The sequence below is a fragment of the Podarcis filfolensis genome (assembly GCF_964270895.1).
Source record: "Podarcis filfolensis genome assembly, chromosome: W".
Taxonomy (NCBI): domain Eukaryota; kingdom Metazoa; phylum Chordata; class Lepidosauria; order Squamata; family Lacertidae; genus Podarcis; species Podarcis filfolensis.
Window position 1 is genome coordinate 9883544 of NC_139619.1, and position 25783 is coordinate 9909326.

The following is a 25783-nucleotide window of genomic DNA, read 5'->3' on the forward strand; positions in this document are numbered from 1 at the left end:
TGTATCCCCCTTGCAGAGTTAATCATTCAAAAGTTACAATGTCCAAAGGTAGTGCGAGTCCCAATGTAGCAATTCTCATAAGCCTGGCAGTCCGTTCCCAAGGATTCCAACAGAAAAAAAAGAAAGAGAGTTTTACCTCTATTTTTCCCAGAAGAAATAAAGTCACTTTCCCTCTTCCCCCCCTCTCCCAATTTGGGGGGGAGTTCTTTCGCTTTTGATGTTTCGGATTAAAACCTTAAAAGTTCCGCTTTCCAAGTATTAGCATAGAGACGTCTTTGCTTTGATCTTTTACAGAAACGGGAGGCGGACTTCCTGTTTACACCTTCCCGCTTCAGTGCCAAATTGTTGTCTTTTTTCCTTCTTCAAATCCCCTCTTTAAATTCCACCTACTCACGGATAGTAGTTTAGCAGCCGAATTGTCACAGGAAAAAGGTCAGCGCTCTCCGGCAACAGCTACGCGGCTTCACCCCACAGAAGGAGCAATTGACTCTCAGCACCGCGCCTCCCGTTACGCTCCGGAGCCCCTTGCGGGGTTCCTTCGCTGATTCGGGGGGCGCAAATGGTGCCCGCCGAGTCCCACGCTCGCAGGCTTCTTCTGCCTGCGATTTCCGATCGGATCTCCGCTTCGCCGTAGCGGATAGACCCACTTTCTGCAGGGCTTCTCCCTCTTACTCAGAAGGAGACCGCCATTGCCGTTGGCGCCGCCTCCGGAAGTGGGAAGCTACCTTATATTGAGGCAGACCATTGACCCATCAAGCTCAGGACGGACTACATGGACTGGCAGCAGCTTTCAGGCAGAGATCATGCCCAGCCCGATCTGCACACACTGGTGACTGAGCCGGGAACCTTCTCCATGCAAAATGGCCGCTCTGCTTTTGCGTTACTGCCCTTAACAAACTGCAACTCCCTTTTGAGAAACTAAAGAATAAAGTGCGAGATTGGCTCCATTATTATCAGATAATGGAGGCATATAATCTGGACAAGAAAATTGGCTTCCAGGTGGAAAAATCAAAATTAGAAACAGAACTGCTAGATCCCAAAACTAAGATACTTTCAAGAATGTATAACTTGCTGTTAAAATGGAATACGCAGGATGAAACGGTTAAATCTGCAATGATTAAATGGGCACAAGATGTTGGACATGACATAATGTTTGCTGACTGGGAACAGTTGTGGACCACAGGTATGAAATTCACGGCATGTAATGCCTTAAGAGAGAATATTATGAAAATGATTTATAGGTGGTACATGACCCCAGTCAAGCTTGCGAAAATTTATCATTTGCCTGATAATAAATGTTGGAAATGTAAAGAAAATAAAGGCACATTCTTTCACCTTTGGTGGACGTGCCCAAGGATTAAGGCTTTCTGGGAGACGATATATAATGAACTGAAAAAGGTATTTAAATATACCTTCTTGAAGAAACCAGAGGCCTTTCTTCTGGGCATAGTTGACCAATCGGTGTTAAAGAAGGATAGAACTTTCTTTATGTATGCCACAACAGCAGCAAGAATACTTATTGCAAAATATTGGAAGACACAAGATCTACCCACTTTGGAAGAATGGCAGATGATGGTGATGGACTATATGGAATTGGCGGAAATGACCGGCAGGATCCGAGATCAGGGGGAAGAGTCAGTGGAAGAATATTGGAAGAAATTTAAAGATTATTTACAGAGATATTGTAAAATTAATGAACTTTAGAATAATGTTGGATTAAAATTAAGAGGTTTCTAGCTGTAATGGGTTAAAAGAATATGAAAAAAATGGGTTTATAAAAGTAAAATTTTAAGATCACAACAATTTAAGAATAAAGATTTGGGTAGAATAAAGAGGGAAACAAATTGCTGAGTTAATAAATTGAATTGGAATACAAAAAAGAGAGGTATGAGGAGGTCCAAGAAACAAGTAAATGAAAAATAATGTGATGGAAAGATTTTTCTTTTTCTTTTTCTGTTTGTTTTTATTTTTTGTAATGTAAAAATCTTAATAAAAATCTTATAAAAAAAAAACACAAACTGCAACTCCCACCCCGATCACTGGAGAAGTTGCCCACATTTGCTATAATCTAATCTAATACATCTCTGCCACTCGGTTTATCTTGCTCTCTACTGGCTGCTCTAGTAGAAACCTTAGTAGTGCAGCTGCAGCAGCAGGGATCGCCGACACTGCACCCTCCTGGTGTTGCTGAAGTGGAACTCTCATGAGCCCCAGTCAGCAAGGCCAATTCTTAGCAATTATGGGAATTTTGGTCTATCAGCATTTGGAGAGCACTATGCTGCCTGCCATAAATAAGGCTGATCACCGAAGAATTGATGCTTTTGAATTCTGGTGCTGGAGGAGACTCTTGAGAGTCCCATGGACTGTAAGAAGATCAAACCTCTCCATTCTGAAGGAAATCAGCCCTGAGTGCTCACTGGAAGGACAGATCCTGAAGCTGAGGCTCCAATACTTTGGCCACCTCATGGGAAGAGAAGACTCCCTGGAAAAGACTCTGATGTTGGGAAAGATGGAGGGCACAAGGAGAAGGGGACGACAGAGGACGAGATGGTGGGACCGTGCTCTCGAAGCTACCAGCATGAGTTTGACCAAACTGCGGGAGGCAGTGGAAGACAGGAGGGCCTGGCGTGCTCTGGTCCAGGGGGTCACGAAGAGGCGGACACGACTAAACGACTAAACAACAACAAATGCTGCCTACCCTGAGCTACACACAGGCAGGAAAGTTACAGAAACATGACTCAATTTGCTTCTCCAGATAGCGGAGACCAACAAGTTACATCAGCCAAGGCTCTCTCCCTCCAAGCCCTCGAAACGCACTCGTGTTTCATGATTGTCAGCTGCGGCAGACCCTGGTCAGGGGTCAGGAACCTCATCTGGGCACAGATATCCTTGTAATCCTCGTTTCGGCGCCCAAAGTCTTCCACGTGGGCAGCAAGGTGGGAATTGACCATGCAGAAGCTGGTATTGTTGCAGACAAGCCTCACGGCCACACACCCCTTGTTACCCTGCAGGGGCGGAGCAAAGATGGCTGTTAGTGAGCAAGCAGGAAAGAGGGGGAAACTGGTTGGCAGAGATTAGAAAAAAAGATAGACAGACAGAAAGATCGACGTAGGGAATTCCGCTGTCAGGGTCTACTCCCCATCTTCCCCATGATGCCTGTGCCCACTCTCTCCCTCATCACTTCCTTGATGCGGCTGAGCTGGTCCTTCCTGACAAAGATGAGCACCAGCTGCACCTAGAAGATGCAAGGTACTGGGATGTCTACCAGCTCTGTTCATTGCTTGCTGTCCTGGGCCGGCTGGATGCAGATAGGAGTGGCAGGTGGCACCAGCTGGGGATCCCCCAAGTGAAGAAGGCTCAGAGCCAGGGAACTGGTGGGGGGTCGTCCGAGGGAGAAGAGGGAGCAGACTGTGAGCAAGAGGAGGTGTTGGAAACTGAAGAGGCAGGAGGGCAGGAAGATTCTGTGGCAAACAGCAGTCCAGAATCCGAGGCAGAAGTGGAGGCTGGAGGCGGGGGTCAAGAGGCAGAGATCAGGCAGGCTGCTGAAGAAGCCAGGGGGTCTCCCCATCCTGCTGCGATCAGCTCCCCTCCCTGCTGGTCTCCCAGAACACAGAGAAATTAAGAGGAGGGAGCAAAGACAGGCAAGGTGTCAGAGTCTCAGGTTGCTTGGGAAGGACCAGGGGGAGGAGGAGACTTCAGAGAGTGGTGGGAGGGTAGCAACCTTCAGCCTTCACAACTACCCCACTGGGGCAAGACCTGTTGGGAAAGGTTTCTGTGATCACGAGGCCTGCACGGTTTGGGTTTCTTTGAATAAAGAATGTTGGCTTCTTTTGAATAAAACACCACTGACACCAGGTGTTTTTTCTTGCTGACCTCCTCCTCCTCACTCCAGCTCCTGACAGCTGTCTGGCTGCTGAAGAAATGGGTGGGGTTGGACTTACTTTCTTGTACTTGGATTTGGAACGCAAAGCCTTTTCCACAGCTGTCAGCCACTCTTGCTCCTTTGTCGAGTCCAAGTAGAAGAAAGCCTCTGTGCTCAGGTCCAGCTCCTGGAACCGAATGCCCAAGTGCCAAAGAGAAGGATGTGGAACTGCAGGAATAGGACTCCAATCGGAACAGACGTGCTGGTTAAATATGCAAAGGCAACAGGAGTGTGCAAGGGCAGGCAAGATCAGGACCAAGAACAAACAAGTAATACCAGCCACTTCTTCCTCAGCTTAGCTATTCGGGGCCCCAAAGGAGCTTTGCTAATGAAAGAAAAAAAGCTTTTTCCTTGTATTTTTTAAGATGTGTTAGCCAGCCTGATATTTAAGCACTATCCCAGTAGCCACAGGCAACCAGAAATTCTTTGAAGGCAAGTGAGTTGGTTGATCTCTCCATTCTTCCTTCACCTGGCAACCTGGTTTCCAGTCTGGCTTTCCGGGAGCAGAAAACCACCTCTCAGATCTGCTGTACCAAGCTTGTTTGCTAGAAGATTACCCCGTAACACCCTTGTCCTCTTTGCAAACCTCCTAAATGGCTAGCCTTCTGTGTTTCCATGCTGGCCATGAAGGAATGGGCATTCCCCACTCTGAAAACAGCACAGAAATGCTGTCTAGTAAAGGGGTAAAAAGAGCAAGCTAAACAGCCTCTGTAAAACAGATTGTTTCTATTCATGACAGTAGGAGGGCAGTTATCTGCAACACTGTATTCAGTACTGTTCGTGCCTGCAAAGCTTTCGGGACAGACATACTCCAACCCTTCCAACCAGTGCCCCCTAACTTCCAGCTGAAACCAGGTACCTTTTTCATACCACAAATGTTCTTCAGTGGTGAACCATGGCATCTCAAATTCCAGGGGAGCCCTGTACGATGCCAAAATTCAGTGCCCCACGCCTCTCAACGTCTATTCAACATCATAGTTGTGGTGTCCTCTGTGGGGCCCGCAAGGCTTCACGCCAGTGTGACCAAACCAGTTGCACTCTCCTAAATCCATCTAAATGTTATGGGGGGGGGGGGGAATTGTCCCACTTAAGTTGCACTTTATAGCTCAAGAGGGCCCCTCTGGCAGATAATAATATAGTAGCACAGGGGACGCATCACAGAACAACTTGCAAAGCAAAATGACATGTAATTGGTCCACCACAATTGCAAGATTATTGCATCCTTCAGGAATGGTGTGTCCAGCTCCATCTTAGTCATCATCCAGGCACGCTGTGGAGCTGCATGGATGAGAGATGGGCATCTTCGGCCAGTCAGGGGTGAAGAGCTGGCAAGATCCGCTGTACTGAGCAGAAAAGCAAACTCTTTGGCCTCCGAGATCTCTCCCAACTCTCAGCAGCCCTCACTGTGAGCCATACTAGAGGAATTTTGTCCTGCTTTTGCTGAGCTACAACACAGGAGCGCACCCCCAGGGGGCCATGATGTGGTAACCCTGGCAAAGCATTGCAGAGCAACTGAGAAAGCAGAATGATGTTTGCGTGGACAGTCCATTAGAAAGCTGCACTATTATTGCATCGATAGCACATTGCAGAATACGGCCCCCCTCCAGGCAAAAACATCCGTCTGGAGGCACAGTAGCTTTCATTTTGGAGGTTATGGTTTTACATCTTCCTATTTATTTATTTATTTATTCAAAATTATTGATTTATTTCATAAAATTTATACACACCAGATTGTAAGAAACATCAAAGCCGTTTACAGAAAGATAAAACCATAAAATCAGGAAAAACCTACAGTACATTAAACGCTGAAGAAGTGAATACCAGAATAGATCAGAACTCACTCCCAAGGTAAGGGGAAGAGACATGGCTAAGATGGCAGGACAGCTTACTCTATGGTGTTAACCCCTTCATGCAATAATTAGACTGAAGCATGTTGGTTATATGAGACTGGTTATCCCACACAACGTGCTATCACGCAACCCATGCCCTCCAACTGAAAACCCATTTCCTGGACAATATCAACATTGTGTTTTGTGCCTGTGAACTGCACAGTGAATATTTTTATTAGAAAAGAAAACAGCCCGGTGTTTCAGCTTCTCAGAGTTGTTTTATTCAGTGCGCTGCTACAGCTTGTCACACCCAAATCCTCCAAAGGAATCTGCCAAAGTGCTTTTCCAGGCAAAAGGGGGCAGAGGGAGAGAAACCAAGAACCTCAAATTCACTAGAGCAGGGATGGGGAATTGTGTGGCCCTCTAGATGTTGTTGGATTCCATCACCCCTGACCGTCGGCCATGCTGGCTGAGGCAGAAGGCCATTGGATCTGGCAATATCTGGGAGCCCACAAGATTCCCAGCCTTCGCCCTACACAAACAACCAGGCACTCAGCTGTGAGGCACGCCTCTTACCGGAGGGAGGGTCACTCCAGAGGCAGCTGTGGCATGAGGGTGCTGGATCATGTCTTTGTGGGCACATCTGAGGATTAAAGAGGACCCCCTAGGAAGCATGCTTGGAGATCTTCCTTACCAGGTGGCTCTCTGGCAAAAGCAGAACAGTACTAACGGCCATATGGAACCACACCTCAAAGCTGGATCAGACTTCCCAGATCCTGTAGCCTACATCAGGAGGAAGACTGGGGCAGAGGGGCCTAGAGTGGGAGTCAGAGCTGCTCTTAGGGCTGCATGTCTGAAGCATGGGCAGAAATCTTTGGGTGTGAGGTTGCATGGGGCTGTCTCTTTGTGTTTTGCTGGTGCCAAGCCGCCAGCCAGCCACAGGCAGGCAACCAACTGGCTTCAGGGGCAAGCTCCTTTGCAAATCCAGTCTGATTTCACTGAATGCAATGGCAGAGTGACCATTCGGCCCGTGTTCTGCTTCACTGTGAAATGGCGTGTGTTCCTCAACCCAGAGAACCTCTCGTTCAACGTCAAGCTGGTCTAAGGAAGAAAAGCATAAGAGTTAGTCTTGAATCCCCACACACATGTGCTTGGAGATGCCTGCACACCGCACACGTAAAGCACATCTCCTCTCCCACCCACACCCAAAAAGTCCTGGGAACAATGGTTTGTTAAGGGTGCTGGGAATCGTAGCACTGTGAAAGGAAAACTAAGGTTCTTAGGATGCTTTGGAGGGGCGGAATGTTGAATACACAGCGGCCACATGGACGGACACACACACACACACACACAACCCAGCATAGCTTCAACTTTTAGCACAAAAAGTCTTCAGCTAGATGTCATGCAATTGCGTGACATCTAAATGTAATTGCGTATATTGGGGACAGCATTGGAAAAGCCTGCAAACACCCTCTAAACGTCCGGAAACCCTTTTGAAAGGCCTTTTGAAAACCAGCAGCACTTGCCAGCCTCCCTGCAAAACTCCTTGCTCCAACTCTCCACAGGCCTGAAAGGTCAGTGCCAAAGCTCCTGGGAGGGAGTCGAGATGCTGTTTCCATGCCACTTTGCCGCTTTTGTGCTCTTGGGGGGGACATTTTTGCCCCTTCAAGTGCCCCTTCCAGCTTTGCGGCAGTGTGCGTGTGCCTCGAAGGCACGTAAATGGAGTTGCCCTTGTCAACGATCAGCAGCTGCTCCATGCAGTGGCAGCTGGTCCCTTAGGGCAAACCAGGCACTACCCCACCAACCTGACTTTCCTCTCAGGCAACCCGCACCTGCCTGCCTTCTGACTCAAATCCAGTCCAGGTGGCGGCTCTAGTTCTCTGCTTTGGTCTCTTCCCTAGTCTCAGCGTGGCCCTTGTAGAACTCGGCAGAGGAGAACGGAGACGAAACCAGAATTTGCCATCACTGCTTGTAACTGATTTTGCACTGCTCGACTCTGGGTCCGCTTGCGATTGGCAGCCCGGGAGGCAGAAAGCCCAGTCTCATGATGCAGGCGCCAGCCCCCTCTGGCCCCAAGAGCCAGTTTTCTCCTTGTCTCTGTGCTCAGCAACTGCTGCACAGGCTATGCCACTCTGCCTTACTCTTACCACCTGAGCACTGGCATTTGGGAAGCGGTAGTGGCTGCTTTGGGGTGGCTCAGGGAAATGTCACTCCTCTCGAAATCAGATATACTTGGGTGTATTATCCTAGCCACAAGGAGACAGTGGTGACTGTCAATTTGGACAGCTGTAGACATTTAGAATCATGGAGGATATGTTTATCAGTGGCTACCGGTCAGGGCTATTTCTTGCCACTATTATCACAAACCACATGCTTTTGTTTACCAGTTTCTGGGGAACATTATGGACAGAGTGCTATTGTCCCCGTGTCCCTATGGACTCCCAAGGGCATGTGGTTGGCCATTGTGGGAACAAAATGCATTGCTCCCCCCTCCTCTCTTTCTCTTTCTCTTGAATGTGGTAGCTTGAGATAGAACTAACCACCCTGAACATTTCTGGAGAGGAAGATGGGAAGGAGGCCGGAGGCATTGTTCACCAGCTGCTGTATGCTGCATTGCCCATACAAAGTCGTGGGCTGGGGCTCCAGCTGTTGCTCAGTTTCTACCACTGCCTCTGCAACGTGCTCTAGACAAGGGGTGGTGAACATGTGACCCCATCATCTCATCCTGCTGGCTGGGGCTGCAGCCCATCAACCTATGAAGGCCCATCCATGTTCTGTTGCTGTTTTTGTTACTTATTTCCTGCCCTTCACCCTAAGGTCCCAGGGCAGGTTCCAACAATTTAAATAAAATGTTAGAAGAAGAGAAGTTTGGATTTGATATCCCGCTTTATCACTACCCGAAGGAGTCTCAAAGCGGCTAACATTCTCCTTTACCTTCCTCCCCAACAAACACTCTGTGAGGCGAGTGGGGCTGAGAGACTTCAGAGAAGTGTGACTGGCCCAAGGTCACCCAGCAGCTGCATGTGGAGGAGCAGAGACGCGAACCCGGTTCCCCAGATTACGAGTCTATCGCTCTTAACCACTACACCACATTGGCTCTCTAGCCAAACCCCATGTCCACAGCTGCATATTTAGTAAGCTTTTGGGTGAACTGCACATCCGGAGTGGGAGGATTACTAGCTGCATATTAATAGGAGGAGGGGGAGCTTGGATTTGGGGTGCAAGCAATTTGTTTTTTGTTTCCCCACTCGAGATGCTTGCTGTGGCTAGGGCCGGGCGATATGTCAATATAGATATATTTTCAAATCAGCTTGAAGTCTAGATAGTGAGACTGGTTTCATAATTTCTGACCTGGCAATATATTGCGAATCATGATGTGTGTGTGTACTATGCAAAAAACACCATGTGGGGGGAAACTGTGAAGCCAGACAATGCCTCTACATAGCTCCATCTTATTTCAGACATCGTGATATATTGGTGTATTGCAATGTTTAGCTAGTGATATATCACCGTGTTGAAAGCCAGCTATCGCCCAGCCCTAGTTGTGGCCTCAGAGGGCAAGACTTGTCCACCCAGCTGGAGCAAGGAAAGAATGCATACAGGCACACATTCTGTCAGGCTCTCATGCCAGTCCCGCTTGCCTTTTTTTTTTTTTTTTTATAAAATTTTTATTGGTTTTTTAACACATAATAATAGACAATACAAAACAATACAAAAACAAACAAACATATAAACACGTATAATTTCTTCACATTTTTTCTTAAACCTTCTTTCATCGACTTCCTCATACCTCCCTTTTCTGCATCCCTATTTTGAAGTTTTCCAGCAAGCCCCAATGTCAACTTATAACACTTTTTTTTCCCTTTAAATCCTTTTTCTCATATCCAATTGTTTGTCCCCGCAATTCTGTTTTACCTGACCCAAAACATTTTAACACTCATTAATTTTGCAACAGTTCTTAAGATAAACTTTAAATTTCTTCCAATCTTCTTCCACCGTCTCTCTCCCTTGGTCACGGATTCTGCCAGTCATCTCCGCCAGTCCCATGTAGTCAATCACCTTGGTCTGCCATTCTTCCAGTGTGGGTAGTTCTTGTGTCTTCCAGTACTTTGCCAGAAGTACTCTTGCTGCTGTTGTAGCATACATGAAAAACGTCCTATCTTTCTTTGAGACCAATTGGCCCACCATGCCCAGGAGAAAGGCCTCTGGTTTCTTCACAAATGTGCATTTAAGCACCTTCTTCATTTCATTATAAATCATTTCCCAGAAGACCTTAATCCTTGGGCACGTCCACCAAAGGTGGTAAAAGGTACCTTCAGTTTCCTTACATTTCCAGCATTTATTATTGGGCGTGTGGTAAATTTTTGCAAGCTTGACTGGAGTCATGTACCACCTATAGATCATTTTCATAATGTTTTCTCTTAAGGCATTACATGCCGTAAACTTTATACCGGTGGTCCATAACTGTTCCCAGTCAGCAAACATAATGTCATGACCAATATCTTGTGCCCATTTGATCATAGCTGATTTAACCGTCTCATCCTGTGTATTCCATTTCAGCAACAAGTTATACATTCTTGACAGATTTTTAGTGCTGGGTTCCAAAAGCTCTGTTTCTAACTTTGACCTCTCCACCTGGAAGCCAATTTTCCTGTCCTGTTTAAAAACTTCATTTATCTGGTAGTAATGCAGCCAGTCTCTTACTTTAAATTTCAACTTCTCATAACTCTGCAATTTTACTTTTCCCTCCTCATGTTCTATAATTTCCCAATACTTCGGCCATTTGGATTGCATATTAAGTTTTTTCACTTCCTTAGCCTCCATTGGTGACAACCACCTAGGGGTTTTGTTTTCTAACAAATCTTTATACCGAATCCAGACATTATATAATGCTTTCCTGACAATATGGTTTTTGAAACCTTGATGGATTTTTACCTTGTCGTACCATAAATATGCATGCCAGCCAAATCTGTTATTGAACTCTTCCAGATCCAAAATGTCTGTGTTCTCAAGAAGCAGCCAGTTTTTCAGCCAGCAAAAGGCCGCTGATTCATAATACAACTTTAAGTCCGGCAGGGCAAACCCCCCTCTTTCTTTCGCATCAGTTAATATCTTAAATTTTATTCTGGGCTTTTTGCCCTGCCAGACAAATCTAGATATATCTTTTCGCCACCTCTTGAAACAATCCATTTTGTCCAAAATCTGCAATGTTTGAAACAAAAACAACATTCTCGGCAAGACATTCATCTTAATAACAGCAATTCGGCCCAACAAGGAAAGTCTTAAATTTGACCATATTTCTAGATCTTTCTTAACTTCTGTCCAACATTTCTCATAATTGTCTTTAACTAAGTTCACATTCTTAGATGTCAGATTAATCCCTAGGTATTTCACCTTCTTTGCTACTGTCAAACCAGTTTCACTCTGAAACTTCTCCCTTTCAACAGCTGTTAAGTTTTTATCCAGTACTTTCGTTTTCTGTTTATTCAGCTTAAAACCTGCTACTTGACCAAATGTTTGTATTAATTCTAAAACTCTTTTCGTACTAGTGTCTGGCTCTTCCAGGGTTAAAACTAGATCATCTGCAAATGCTCTCAGCTTATACTGTTTAGCTCCGACCTGAATCCCTTTAACCAGCTGGTCCTCTCTAATCATGTTTAATAAGACCTCCAGGACCGATATAAAAAGTAGTGGGGATATTGGGCATCCCTGTCGTGTCCCTTTCTCAATAGCAAACTCTTCTGTAACCACATTATTTACAATCAATTTTGCTTTTTGTTCAGAATAAATTGCACTTATACCATTTTCAAAACCTTGGCCTACCCCCATCCCTTGGAGGTTCTTTTTCATAAAATTCCAAGAAATGTTGTCAAAGGCCTTCTCCGCATCCACAAAAATTAACACTGCCTTGGTATTAATATTAACTTCCAGTAACTCCATAATGTCTATTATGTTTCTCACATTGTCTGACAAATGTCTTCCTGGAAGAAAGCCCGCTTGGTCTTTATGAATCTCCCCCACCAAAACTCTTTTCAGTCTTTTTGCCAAAATGTCTGCAAAAATTTTGTAATCCACATTGAGTAATGATATTGGGCGGTAGTTCTTAACCTGGTTCTTTTCAGTCTCTGTCTTTGGTATAAGTGTAATATAAGCTTCTTTCCACGATTCAGGTGCCTTCTTCCCCTCTATAATTTCGTTGCAGACCTCCTTCAACGGTTGCATAAGCCATTCTTTCAAAGCTTTGTAATATCTGGAGGTCAGTCCATCAGGTCCTGGAGATTTTCCCAATTGCATATTCTGAATGGCTCCCTCAATTTCTTGATCAGTTATCTTCTGATTCAAAATCAGTCTACTTTGTTCAGAAATTTTTTGTAATCCATATTTTTTAAGGAATTCTTCAATTTCTTTTTCGTTCACCGGCCCTTGTGCGTAGAGTCTCCTGAAATAGCTCTGAAAACAGTTTCTAATCTCATTTGGTTTGTAGATGTTCTTTCCCTCCACTTCTAAATTGGTAACCGTGTTCTGTTTTTGTCTCTTCTTCAGTTGCCATGCCAAAAATTTCCCACATTTATCTGCCGATTCAAATGTCTTTTGTCTCATTTGTTTTATTTTCCATTCTATCTCTTGGTTCATCAATTCCATATATTGTCTCTGATAAAACTTAATTTCTCTCAGAATTTCATGTGACTTTGGTTTAGATCTCAGTCTTTTTTCTCCTTCTTTTATCTTTTCCAGGATCTTATCCTTTTGCTCATTCTGTTTCTTCCTTTTTATGGCATTCTGTTGTATTAAAAATCCTCGCATGACGGCTTTACTTGCGTCCCAGATTACTCTTTTTTCCACTTCTGTTCTCAGATTTATTTCAAAGTAGTCCTTTATTGCTTTCTGGGCCTTTTTGTACACCTCTTCATCTCTAAACAGGGAGTCATTCATCCTCCATCTAAAGGAGCCAGCTGTTGTTGGGTTCATCTCCATCTTTACAGCATTATGGTCGGAACAAGTCTTTGGGCAGATTTCCACTTTCTTAATCTTTGGTGCCATCCCACTAGATACCCATATTTGGTCAATTCTAGTCCAAGTCATTTTTGCCTCAGAGAAAAAGGTTCCCTCTCTCTCAAGAGGGTTCCTTGTTCTCCAAATGTCAATCAGGTCCATATTGTCAGTCATTTCAAAAAAGGTCTTAGGTAATCTCCCATCCTTGGAGACCACCTGTCTTTGTGCTTTGTCCATATTTGTGGAGACCACTCCATTCATGTCTCCCATTAAAATTACATTATAGTCCAAATAGTCCATTAGTGTCTCATGCAATTTCTTAAAAAATTCTGACTTCCCTTCATTCGGTGCATAAACTCCTATTACCAATAATTTTTCTCCTTGAACTTGGATTTCGATTGCCAAATATCTTCCTTGTTCATCTTTAAATATTAGTTTAGGGGCTAACTTTTCCTTTGCATAAATTACCACTCCTCTTTTCTTCACTTTGTCAGATGAAATAAATTCTTGTCCTAATCTTTTATTTATAAGTAGTTTTCGATGTATTCTGGTCACGTGGGTTTCTTGTAGGCAAATCAAGTCCAATTGTTCTTTTTTCAAAATATGAAACACCTCCCTCCTTTTTCTAGGAAGGTTCAGTCCATTACAATTCCAGCTTAGAATTTGCAGAGACATCTTGTTATTTACTTAGATACTCCTCCAACTGCTCCAAGCAAACCTTCTTCTGTTAATGTTTTAGCTCCAAAAGATAAGTTTGAAATATCTGGTATTTCTGCTGGGTCTGTAGCATCCACCGTTTCCTTGCAAAGGTCCTCCTCGTTCCTTGCCAAAAATTGTTCTTTATCTTGCACTGTTTTTATCTTAATTTTCTTTCCTTTGTAATTGAAAGATAGGCCTTGCGGAAACTCCCATCTGAATGGTATATTGTTCTTTCTCAGTAAAGTGACCAAATCCTTGTAGTAAGTCCTCACTTCCAAGATATATTTGGGGATATCTTTGAAAATCTGCACACGAAAATCTCCAATCTCAAGAGCTCTTTGAAAATGCAAGTTTAATATCTTATCTCTCTCCTCCTGAGATCTCAAAGTTATTAAACAGTCTCTAGGGCTCTTTCTGTTTTGTTTCCTGCCCAGTCTGAAAGCAGTTATTATCTTAAACTCCTCTTCTTTCAAGCTGTCCTGCCAAAATTCCAGAAATTCTTTTGTAAGATAGTCTGTCAAATTATCTTTTTCATTTTCTGGAATCAATCTTAATCTTAGATTCCTATTTTTCCTCTGTAGTTCCAGTAAAGACAGGGCAGCATCATGTTCTTCTAGCTTTTTACAGACTGGCACCAACTTTTCCTGTGTATTTCCTGCAGAAACTTTTGCTTCTTCTGCAGAGATTTTCGCTTCCTCTGCAATCTTTCTAGTTGCCTCACTTTCTTGGACTAATTTATTTATTGTCTCTGTGTTTTTATCTATTTTTGTTGACAGTTCGATCAGCTGTTTAGAGTTTTCAGTGCTCTGCTTTGTGAGTGCTTCCAGGGATTCATTTATTCTCACTAGTGCATTAGCCACTGCCGCAGTATCCATGGGAAAAGTTGAAGCAGGTGCAGTTGGATTTGTTACTGAGGCCCTTCACTTTTGTTCAACTTTGCCTTTAGCTCTCGTTACTCTTGCTTCTATTGGGCCACTCATGTCCCAAGGTCATTCCCACGGAAATAGCTTTCAAATGGGAAATTCCACAAGCCTGTTTCTCACAATAAGAATTGTAACAGTTGTAACAATTTTCCTGCGGCCTCTAGAGGGAGCCGCTCAAAGTTCCAAGTGCCAAAAACAAAAAGTTCCCTTCAAAAGTAACAAAAGTCCAATATTTTCCAAATGGTGTCAAATGTATCTTTCCAGAGTACCCTATTTGTATCCGATAAAGTCTTTACTTGTTGCAAAGATATAAAAGACCAACTTTGTTGCAAGTCTCTAAGTGACAGCTCTCCGTCCCGGTGGCTCACTTTCCAGGCAGTCCTCCCCAAGGGTTCAAAACGGTAGAAATTTCCCCTTCTATGCTTCTTCCATGCAGGTACAGCAATTCACAAATCTTCCCCCCCTGCCCCTGCCTGCTATGGGGGGGAATTAAGTCCAATGTCTGAGTCCGTTAAATTTAAAGCTACTTCCTGTCAAATTGCGGCTTCCTATTTCGTTGCTTTGTTTACATGCAGTCCGAGGAAGGCAGACTTCCTTATTTTTTTGCCTTCTCCGTTTTCAGCCAAATTCTTAAAATTTTCTTTTAATATTATCTTTCCGTCTTACTCACGGGTAATCCAATTCAGTCCGAATAACAGGAAGAAATCGGCGCTCTCCGTTAATGGCGACGCGGCTTCGCTCCACGGGCTGGGTAGCGACTCTCAGCACCGCGCTCACCCGATGCCGCTCCGGAGCCTTTAAAAAGGCTCCTTTGCGATAAAGGGGGGGCGCTTAAGGTGCCCACCGAGTCTCTGTGTTCACAGGCTTCTGCTCCTGTGATTTTAAGGGTCCCCGCTTCGCCGTAGCGGTCAGACCCGAACTCGCGGAGCAGTCTCCCTGAGCGGAGCTCAGCGGGAGACCGCCATTAATCGCTGGCGCCGACCGGAAGTCGCCAGTCCCGCTTGTCATTGGACCTCCAGGAGAAGCAGTTTCTGGATATCGTACCCCAGGATGGTGATGACTCCACTGAGCGGCCAAGGAGATCTGGCTTTTGGTGGACCACCTCTTCAAGAATGCCTGCCACCAGGTGAGCTGAGGGGGACGGTACCATTGAAAGGATGGGTGTGGGCTGGAATCCAGTACCAGTTTTGAGGTGTGCAGGTTCCAAACCCCACAACTGATTTATATCTTAGCTACCGACTCGCTCTTACAAGCTCCTGCTGTGAGTATAGTGGCACCTTGGTGGAGCGGCAGCGGGTGGGACATCCAGCATATACTATTCCTTAGAGCGGCTCAGAAGAACCCAAGTGTTCCCAACCATTGTCTGTCTATCCCTAGCAAAGCGGCTCTCTGAGACTGGCCACTAGAAGAAGCGGGGAATGATTTCACTCTCCCATTGCCCCAAATCAGGAGAAGGGTAGTAGGAATGCTACTGTGGAAAGCAGGTGGGATACAATTCTCAGCCCTTGTGCCAGCTCTCTTGGTGATGGGCTTCTCTCCATTGTGGCATTCCTCGACCTCACATTATGCACCCCAGGGCTGGATTGTTCTTCATGCTATCCAGGATGTACCTCATCCCTTCCGAACGCATGGGTGATACTCTGCTTCAGGAGGACCTCTTCCAGACCCCGGGCATGCAGGACGAGTTGCAGGAGAGAATTGAGTGCCTGGACACCAGCATTCCCGAGACGATCCGTATCCTCTTTGGGGGACATTGTTGGGGAGCAGGGCTGCTTGGTGGTTTTCTTTCGCTCTTGGCTGGAGTGGACCTCACTTTTATATACCTGGTGGCTTAGGTTGCTAGGCCAGCCCATCCTTAAGGCTCTGAGACACAGCAAACTGAAATGCCCACAGTCAAGTCCAGTCATGCATCCAAACAGCTTCACAGCTTTAACCCCCATTTGAAAACATCAGCCTGGCTAGATAGAGCAGAGGTGGGGAACCTTGACAGGCCCGCAGGCCCCACATCTAGCATCATACGTGGTGTCAGATGTGGAGACAGGTAAAGACATGGCTGCAAAGGAGCTTCAAGGGTGCGTTCAATTGTTCTTTGGCAAGCAGGGTTTCTTGACCGCACTTTTGGAGTTGACCACTAGTATTTGTTGTTTGGATTGAAACCATGCCTGCAGAAGGACATTTCCTCGGCAGATCAGCTTTGCAGGCAGCTTCGTCAAGAGGGGAGGTGTGGGATAATTACAGTGGGATGGCTCAGCTGGTAGAGCGTGACACTCTTAATCTCAGGGCTGCGGGTTCAAGGTCCACCTTGCGCCAAAAGGGGGAACTTGCAAGGTGGGCCCAGATGTATAAGGACCAAGCTTCTTGCTTTGGACCAGCCTGGGAAGGAGGCAGGCTGCAGGTAACAGGACAGAACACTTCCCTTGCCAGGCTGTCAATAGCTGGCAGTGACCACTCGGTGGCCGAAGCTCTGCTCATCTTCCTGGAGGCAGTGCCAGAACCAGTCCTTTGCTATGAACTGTATCAGCGCTGCCTTGAGTGCTCACATGACAGCCACCTCTGTCGCCAGGTCGGCCCCAGAGCCCCATCTCTTCCTGGCTGGTCTGTGGTGTGTACAGAAGCATAGAATCAGAAGGGATTTCCAAAGTCATCTAGTCCAAATGTTGCCGCGAGTAACAGGAAATCCACTAAAACATCCCTGAAAGCCAGTAAACCGGCACACTGGCAGGAGGGCTAGTCTGGTCTGGGAAGCCTTGTTAACTGCAGAGGTTGCTGATGTCTCCTTTGATAACCATCCCTCTCGGTTGTGGAGGGGGGTGGGGTGCGCACATGTTGCCTTTTTGCTTTCTGACCAGGACTTGTAACAATAGCCCACCTGTTTCAGTGAACCTTGCTTGAATTTCCAACCCAGGAAGCGGCCATATACTGGGCCATCTAGCTCAGTATTGTCGAAATTGACAAGCAGTGGCTCTCCAGGATTTCAGACAAGGGATGTTCCCTACCCTCCTGGGAGATGCTGGGGGTGGAGCCTGAGACTTTCTGCATGAAAAGCAGGTGGTTTACTGCAGAGCTATGGCCCTTCCCCCAAGATATCTCAGTTGGTAGAGCATAAGACTCTTCATCTCAGTGTCCTGAGTTCGAGTCCCACCTTAGGCATTGCAGGGGGTTCGATTAGTTAACCCTTGTGGTCCCTTCCGACTCTACAGTTGTATTATTCCCCAAAGTTCCCAGCAGAGTTCTAGTCCGGTTACCATTTTAAACATTCTTTTTTTTTATGCCAGGTCTAAACCTGCAAACATAACAAGTACACCGTGCTAGTGATCCATGCCCCTCCTCTAGCAAAGCTCTGCACTGAAACTCCAAACCGCCCCTCCCTGTCTTGCAGGTGATCTGCCAGTTGCCGCGGTCGCACCAGAACGTGTTCCGCTTCGTGGTGGCTTTCCTGCGGGAGCTGCTGAAATACTCTGAGAGCAACAACATCAGTGGCAACATGCTAGGTAAGGCCTGCCTGTCCTGGCTGGGAGCTGGCCTTCCTCCTGCTCCCGCCTCCTCTCATGCAAATGTTTCGCTTCCCTGCAGCCACCCTCTTCGCCAGCCTCCTGCTACGGCCTCTGCCCAACGTTCTGCCGAGTGCCATCGGCTTCCTCCTGGGCTTCCTGCTGGGGGCGGATGACTCCGAAAGGTGCCAAGCGTGACTGGAGACGAAGTTGGGAGGGAAGAGGCAAGGCCCAGCCTCTGTTCTCTGGTGCCTGCCCTTCCCCTTGTGCCATCTTGCCATGTGCCAGCTCCCTTCCCTGTGCTTCGCCCTTTCCACCTTTTCCTCTTGACTCCTGACACGGTTGCACACTTGGCTTTCCACATGGTTCCAGGGCATTGGCAGCAGGTTCAGGGTGCTTGGGGAGGGACCCTGTTGGAGGACAGTCATTCCCCTGCCCATCCTACTACCACCACTGCTGCTCTCAGTCCCTGCGCAGTAGTCCACGCTCTCCCCTTCTGCTGCAGCTGAGCATGTGCTACTCTTGGTGGGTACCAGGCATAAGGATTCCTGGCCTGTCCTGGGATTGCAGGACCTCTTTCTCTGTCCCCCCAGCCTTGATGCTCATCAAGAAGGGGCAGGGCAGCCACTGTGGCCCACGTATGCCTTAGCCTGCTCTCTATAGTTCAGCTATCTGTCCCCATTCTGCCAAGTAGAGTTCTAGGGTGTTCATTCTTCATGAAACACTAAGCACTGCCTAAAGGGACCAGGGAGGAGGAGGGGGCGCAGGCTGGGCAGCAGGAGGGGAGCTGAGGCAGTGGGTACAGCTGGGTTGGGTTGGGCTCCCCACCCGACCCCAAGTTCTGCAACTTTGTCTTTCTGCTTTTCTGTCCTGGGTTCCTGTACTTGGTGCACACACACTCTTAATTTATTGGGAAGCGGTTGTTTCAAAATGAAAGATCCGTTGTGCAGAGATTGTTCTGGTGTTTGGAGGGGAGCTACAATTGCCTTTGCTGGTTTCTCCACTGCTCTGAAACTCAGCCAGACTTTCCAAATGTAGCCGCCTTGGGCCCTCGCAGCACACATGAGGGAGAGGCTGTGGAGAGGGGGTGCTGCATGGGGCATCAGGTCGTGCAGATACCATGGAATCTGACTTCGCTCTTCACAACAAGGCTTGCAGGTGCAGAAAGAGGGCTACATTGCTTCCCCAAGGTGTTTCTCAATTGCTCTCCTTCCTCATACTGCTTGCAGCTTGCAAGTTTCAGCCCAGCAGCAGCTGGCTGCGAATTATTGCATAGACTCTTGAGGGGAGGTCTGCCCTCCCCTCTCCCCATTAAGCTTTGTCTCCAGGGCTCAGTGGTAGGAGGGAGAACAGAGGCAGAAAAAGAACTGGGCTTGGCTTGAGGGGGTTATGAGAGCATATGTGCACCTGGTGCCAAGGGATAAGGCTGCAGAACTGAGCAGAGCACACTTAAGAGCAGGAGGAGCTGAGCCCTGCTCCCGCCACCACCACCAACAGCAACTCCTAGATGTCCACTTGTTCTTCTCAAGGGAGTCCCCAAAATGACCAAAGGAGTCTGGAGCTCTGAGAGCAGCTATGGAGACTGCAGAGTCTGGATGGGAGCAATTTTATTATTTATTTTCATTTGAAGTGGGATGGAGTGGAGGCTAGATGGATCACTTTGAGGGGGGGGAAGCAGGCGGAGAGCAGTGGAACAGGATTGGGAACTTCCCCCTTCCCCACTGAAATAATCCAACTGGGCACCCTAGGAATTGGCAGGGCCAACCTGCGCATGAGGCGTTGCGAGGCCATTGGCTCAAGGGGGGGCAGATCAAGGTCCATAGAGCACCATGCTTGCAGCCATGCCACTATTGTGACCACGGTCAGGCCCTTGTGAGGGTTTTGCCAACACAACCTGCTCCTCTCCAGCCTCCTTTCCTAAAGGAGAAGCAGAGACAAGGCTCAGGGTGTTTCTAGTCTTCCGGGTTGGCGCCTCCGGCAATGGCGGAGCTCCTCCGATCGGGAGGAACTTGCTCCGTGGAAGGCAGGGTCTGATCGCCACGGCGAAGGCGGAGACCCTCTGAAATCACATGCGGGAGAAGCTTGTGAACTTGGGATTCGGCTGGCACCTTCAGCGCCTCCCCTACTCGCGGGGAAACCCTGTTTTGGGGATCCGGAGCGATGTGGGGTGAGTGGCGCGGTGCTTCGAATTGACTGCTTCTTTCATGGAGTGAAGCCGCATTGCTGTTGCCGGAGAGCGCTGACTTTTTCCTGTGGACAATTGGATTTTAAACAACTACCCGTGAGTAGAACTTGGATCTTTAAATATCTTAATTTGGCATCGAAACGGGGAAGGTCTTAAACAGGAAGTCCGCCTTCCCCTTTTGTAAATAGATTGAAGCAAAGACGTTATAAGCTAAAGTCTTTGAAAGCTTTTGGCAAAGGATTAAATTTTCATCGGTTAAAACTACAAAACCCCCCTTGGAAGCAGGAGAAGAGGGGGGAAATTTTGGACTTAGCGAGCCTGCAGGAGAGAGTGAAAAACCAAATTACCACTGGTCCAAACCTGGAAAAGGGCTGCCAGAAAGAGTGAAGTTTTGGGAGAGTCCATTGACTGCGAACAGAACATTTTTGACAGCTAGTTATATAAGAGAAAGATACTGCGTTTAAAAAGGAGGAAAAGTAACTGGAAATTGAAACTATTTTTATGGCTTGAATTGTGTTCGAAAGGATTGATACAAGTGGAGACTGTTTCCCTCTAGAGGGAGTCTTTGAAACTGTCACAGGAGTGCAACTGGGGAATCACCAGCTGCAAGATAAGTAATTGTGAGAACCAGAGATTGACCTTGGACCATTCAAAATGTTGACAGGAGAAGCCATTGTGACGGTGTTATGTAAGATAAGCTACTCACTGGAACAGCTTCATAAGAAGACGGATGACATGTCTTTTAAAATTGACAACTTGGATCAAAAAGTGACTAATTGGAGTTAAAAAGTGAGCACCAACACAGAAATAATTCAGGACTTGGTACAAGAATCTACTTTGGCAGGACAGATTGTGGAGGAGAAAGAGAAAGCTGTGGTTGTTGAGCCTAAAGTAATACAAGCGGGATCCTCAGCCTTACAGAAGCAAATTGAGGATTACAAGTTGAGGCCTTCTATGATTGAATCTAGAAAAAGCCAGATTTTGAGGATTGGATCCCGGCTTGGACGGAAGAAGGAAAGTTGGAAAGATCCCTCTATGCAGGGATTAACTGACTTTTGGGACATGGACTTGGGTCTGGAGGAGATTGGAGTTCTGGGGGCCTTTGGATTTGGAGGAATTTTGAAACATGTCATGAAACATCTTATAGACCTCAGCTTCAACTATGGAAATTTGGCTGACCTGTCCGGAAGGAATAAAAGCATTGTTAGGTTGGAGTCTTCCCGAGATCTGCTCTTTGGCATTAAAGAATATGAAGAAGACCTGCAGAAGGGACCTGGAAAAGAGTTAAGAGCCTCGGACATAAGATCTCCAGGTTGATGGACTATATGGAATTGACGGAAAGGACTGGCAGAATCCGAAACCAGGGAGAGGAGATGGTGGAAGAAGATTAGAGAATTTAAAGTTTATATATAGAAATATTGTACAATTAATGAATGATAGAAAAATGGTGGAAAGAAATTTTATGGCCTTAGCAGAAATGTTATAAGGAGTTAAGCATATATAAGTATTTTAGTTTTAATGATAAAAAATATGTTAAGATATTTATAATATGACAGAAAATAGAGAAAGATGGAAAGGATTTGCTGAAACAATTAATAGAAGTGGAATACAAAAAGGGAGGTGAGAGGAAGTCGAGGAAACAAGGGAATGAAAGGTAGAGTATGGAAAAGGTGTGATGTATGTTTTTAAATGGTTATTGTTTTGTTTTGTTTAGGGTTAAGGTGGGTTAGGGTTTTGTTTAGTTTAGTTTAATGTGTTTAGGTTGTGTTTTGTATTGCTTATATATTGTATTGTATTGTTTCTTTTCTATTTTTTGTTTTTTCTCTGTTGTCTTTTTTCTTTTTCTTTTCCTTTTCTGTAATCTTTAAAAGTAATAAATATTATTTTAAAAAAAAAAGGCTCAGGATGTTTCTGCCTCAAGCAAAAACATCCTCAGCTGGTCCTGGCAGTGGACATTAGAAATTGCTTTCGATATGGAAAAGAGTGGAATGCAGGAAAGTGGGGGGAGGGGAGTGTGTTAAAGGAAAAGGGATGAGTTTTCCAAACTAACATTGGGGTTGAAGACAGAGCTCTATTGAGTCACAAAAGGGGCTTCTGCCAGCCCAGTGGAATTTCCGGCTCCCCACATCCCAGCGTCTTAAAACACAAGAAGAGCTTGGGGAGTCAATTTTGTGCATAAAGTAGATGTTTGGCATGGTCTGTCCTTGATGTGAAAAGAGGATCCTTTCAATATTTACTTTGGTGAACTACAGCTCCCACAACAACAACTCTGAAGATGACGCAGATGTTCAGAGCGGGGTGCTGATAATGCCAAGGTCATAAGTTTGATCCCTGTATAGGCCAACTGCATTATTCCTGCATTGTAGGGGATGGAACTAGATCAGTGGTTCCTAATTGGCTGATTACTGAGGACCCCTTATTTTTCAAAAGCCACCCCCTACTTTTGAAAAATTTGATAACTCTATGGTAGTTACCTCTGCAAAGCAATTTTTTGAACAAAATGTGGGGTAATAAGCAAAGGATTTTAGGTATACTAAAAACAACAAGACCGCCCATAAAATGTATGCTATTGCCATGCCAAAATGAGAGCAAATTAGTTGGAGGGAGGCAAGGGATGGGGCCACGGACCCCTGATTGGGAATAACGGGGACTTCCGGTCAGCGCCAGCGATTAATTGGCGGATTTTCCCCCGAGCTCCGGGGGAAGTCTGCTCAGCGGGTTCGGGTCCTGCCGCTACGGCGAAGCGGGAACCCCTAAAAATCACAGGCGCGGAAGCCTGTGAACGAGGAGACCCGGCGGGCACCTTTTGCGCCCCCCCAAAACCGCAAAGGAGCCTTTTTAAAGGCTTCGGAGCGGCAGCGGGTGAGCGGCGCGGTGCTGAGGGTCGTCTACCCAGCCTGTTGAGTGAAGCCGCATCGCCATGATCGGAGAGCGCTGATTTCTTCCCAAGAATTTGGACTTAAAAGCAACTACTCGTGAGTAGGATTAACGGACTTAAATTGAAATTAAATTAACAAGAATTTTGGCACTAGCACGGGAAAGGTACAAAAAGGAAGTCTGCCTTCCCGTTGTGTAGACAATCTAAAGCAAAGTGACTGTAAGCTGTAACTTAAGAGTGAACATTTTCTTGAAATTAGTAATCTATCGTTTGGAAGAGGATTTCTCCCCACCGTTTGGCAGGAGCGGAGGGGGGTGGAAATTGAACTTTTTATGCCTGTAAGAAAGGAACGAATTTAAAAAGAACATCCGCTGCCTTGATCTCTGGAGTCGGACTGCCTTGACAGGGAAACTGAAGGTGGACTGTCAGCACATTGGGATTGTTTGTAGCAGTAACTCTGTGTAAAGATACAGTGTCTTTGGATGGACTTTTACATAAAATAGCATTGAAGATAAATTGGAAACTGTGGCTAATTGGAGAAAAGGGGTTTTTTAAAGAGACAAATTCCAAAGTGAATTTGGAACTTTTCCCCCTAGTGGAGACTTTGTTGCAACAATAACAACTAAGCCACTAGAAGTGAGAGCCAGTGGAAATTTCCTTTCTAAAACAAAAGTACAATTTTAGGACGTGACCTTGGCTCTGAATGAGAGTGTTATGGATAAAGAAAAGGGGAAATTTGAAGAAAGAAGCTTAAGATCTGGTAGACAATACAAGACTGATATTTCCCACCAGCGGAGAGCTTCAACATCCGGAGGCACGGGTACAGCTGCTGCCTCTCAAACAAAAGTAAGAGCTATGTCAACAGAAGATGCTCTGGCACAGGCACTTGGCAAAATTAATGTATCTTTGGAATACTTAACGAAGAAGGGAACAGAGACAAGTAAACAAGTTGCGGAAACTAATAAACAAGTGGCTGAGGTCTCAGCAAAAATTGACCTGAACACGAAAAGTATCGATGAATTGGGAAGGAAGGTAAATTCTAATACAGAGACTATTGTAAGACTTTTGGAGGACTCGGCTACAACTCGAAAGATTGCTGAGGAAGCAAAGGAAATTGCCGCTACTACCCAGGAGAGGATACCACCGGTCATTAAGAAATTGGAGGATCATGATCTGACTTTGTCTATGATCGAATTGCAAAGAAAAGAGAGAAACTTAAGGATCAGATCAGTTCCGGAAAGTGAGAGAGATAACCTGGCGGACTTCCTGACAAAAGAATTTCTGGACTTTTGGCAACAGGGCCTGGAGAAGGATGAATTCAAGATAGTGAGTGCATTTAGGCTCGGTACAAGACAAAGGAAGAATAAGGCAAGAGACTGCTTGATAACATTAAGATCAAAAGAAGAAAGGGATAAAATTTTGAATTTGCACTACCAAAAAACCTTGGAGATTGAAAATTCTTATGTGGAGATCTTCAAAGATATCCAGAAGCATATTTTGGATGTAAGAACCTACTACAGAGATCTGGTTGTTTTACTGAAAAGAAAAAAGATATTCTTCAGGTGGGAATTTCCACAAGGCCTATCTTTTAAATACAAAGGAAGGAAGATAAGAATAAGGACACTGAGTGATAAAGACAAATTCTTGAGAGACCACGAAGAGGATCTTCAGAAGGAGGTGGAATCTGGGGAGGAACTGATGCCATTGGGAAAAGGAACACTGGACATATCAGACATATCAAACTTGTCATTCGGGTTGAAACCACCGACAGAGGAAGAACAACTACTTGGAGCAGCAGGAGTAAGTAAATAGTCTCATCATGGCTCTGCAACTTCTAAGCTGGAATTGTAATGGTTTGAATATGCCTCAAAAGAGGAAAGCTGTTTTTCATATATTGAAGAAAGAACAATTGGACTTGATTTGTTTACAAGAAACACATGTGATGAGGTTACACAGGAAAATATTGGCGAATAAAAGATTGGGACAAGAATTTATTTCATCTGACAAAGTCAAAAAAAGAGGAGTCGTGATATATGCAAAGGAAAAATTGCTACCGAAATTAATTTTTAAAGATGAACAAGGAAGATTCCTGGCAATTGAAATTCAAGTCCAAGGAGAGAAATTTTTGACTGTAGGAATTTATGCACCGAATGAGGGGAAATCTGAATTCTTCAAGAAGTTGCATGAGACTTTGTTGGACTATCTGGACTATAATTTAATTTTGATGGGAGACATGAATTGAGTAGTATCTACAAATATGGACAAAGCACAAAGACAGGTACTTACTAAGGATGGAAGACTACCAAAAACTTTTTTTGAAATGACTGACAATATGGACCTGATTGACATTTGGAGAACAAAGAATCCTCTTGAAAGAGAGGGAACTTTCTTTTCTGAAGCCAAAATGACATGGACCAGAATCGACCAAATTTGGGTTACTAGAGGAATGGCATCAAAGATAAAGAAAGTGGAAATCTGCCCAAAAACTTGCTCTGACCACAACGCAGTAAGAATGGAGATGAAGCAAATAACAACTGGCTCCTTCAGATGGAGGATGAATGACACTTTATTTAGAGATGAAGAAGTGTATAAAAAGGCCCAAAAAACATTGAGAGACTATTTTGAAATAAACATGAATACCAATGTTGAAAAAAGAGTAATCTGGGATGCAAGTAAAGCCGTTATGCGAGGATTCTTGATACAACAAAACACAATAAAAAAGAGAAGCCAAAATGAGAAAAAAGATAAGATTTTGGAGAAGATAAAAGAAGGGGAAAGGAAACTAAGATCAAAACCAAAGTCCAAAGAGATTTTGAGAGAAATCAAATTATACCAAATACAATATATGGAACTGATGAATCAA

At 45.4% G+C, this 25783-nt stretch overlaps 1 protein-coding gene across 1 annotated transcript in view; it reads right to left on the reverse strand.

The window, feature by feature from the left end:
* LOC310753760 (inositol polyphosphate 5-phosphatase OCRL-like) overlaps positions 1 to 25783 on the reverse strand; it is a gene marked incomplete at both ends in the record, with an annotated part of 379841 nt that overhangs the window by 26707 nt on the left and 327351 nt on the right.